General features: G+C 54.3%; 1 protein-coding gene across 4 annotated transcripts in view; it reads left to right on the plus strand.

Annotated features, from left to right (window-relative positions):
* Nucleotides 1-6: 6 nt before the first annotated feature.
* ANKMY1 (ankyrin repeat and MYND domain containing 1) overlaps nucleotides 7-899 on the plus strand; it is a 45230-nt gene continuing 44337 nt past the window's right edge. For all 4 annotated transcript variants that reach the window (XR_001363860.1, XM_005857704.2, XM_014546841.1 and 1 more), the window contains exon 1: nucleotides 7-349. The gene's annotated coding sequence lies outside the window, so the exon portion shown is untranslated. The remainder of the gene's footprint in view (nucleotides 350-899) is intronic.

Raw genomic sequence — 899 nt, forward strand, 5'->3', positions numbered from 1 at the left:
GGCGGCTGTGTGGCCGGGGCGCCGCCGGGGCGTTCGGCTCCTCCGGAGTCCATGACGCGCTCAGGCATCTGGCCCGGGGGTCTATTTTGGGAAGTCTGGAGGCTGGCCCGGGTCCTAAAGGTATCCGAGGGCCGCCCGGAGCGGTCAGCATCTCGGCTGTGCACGAGCGGGTCCCGCCCACAAGCCCTGGCCACCTCCTCATTAGTCAGGACCTGCGGAGCGCCTCCTCTGATTGGCTACGGGTGCTACGTGTGGGCGGAGCTTACCAGCAGACAGGAGAGGCGGGCTTCTAGAATTGGATGAAGGTCCCTGCGACCCGAGAGGTTCCGCTGCACCGGGGTCTGACCAGGTGGGCTACCGCGGGGCTCGGGGAGGGGGCGTCTCAAGCTGTGGCTGTTGTGCAGAGGAGCAGGGGGGCCCTGTCACAGATCCTCATCCGCACCAGTATACCTGACCAGTATTCTCAATATCGTTGGGAAGGTAAATCGCCTGGGTTCGTGTATTTTTCTTTTTATCATGTATTCTTAATAACTACTTCCTATAACTGTATTGCGGGCTGAGGTGCCCTTTAGTATAGCTTTATGCTTATTCCTTCTGTTATCTGCTTCCTGATAAGTTGCCCTTTGTAATTTCTGCATTTTATTTCCCTTTTATTTATTTTTTTAAGGTATATTTTTATTGCCGAAACCGGTTTGGCTCAGTGGATGGAGCGTCGGCCTGCGGACTGAAGGGTCCCAGGTTCGATTATGGTCAAGGGCATGTACCTGGGTTCCGGGCGCATCCCCGGTGGGGGATGTGCAGGAGGCAGCTGATCGATGTTTCTCTCTCATCGATGTTTCTGGCTCTCTATCTCCTTTCCTCTCTGTGAAAAATCAATAAAATATATATATTTTTTAAAA

Source organism: Myotis brandtii, unplaced genomic scaffold (genome assembly GCF_000412655.1).
Source record: "Myotis brandtii unplaced genomic scaffold, ASM41265v1 scaffold112, whole genome shotgun sequence".
Classification (NCBI taxonomy): Eukaryota; Metazoa; Chordata; class Mammalia; order Chiroptera; family Vespertilionidae; genus Myotis; species Myotis brandtii.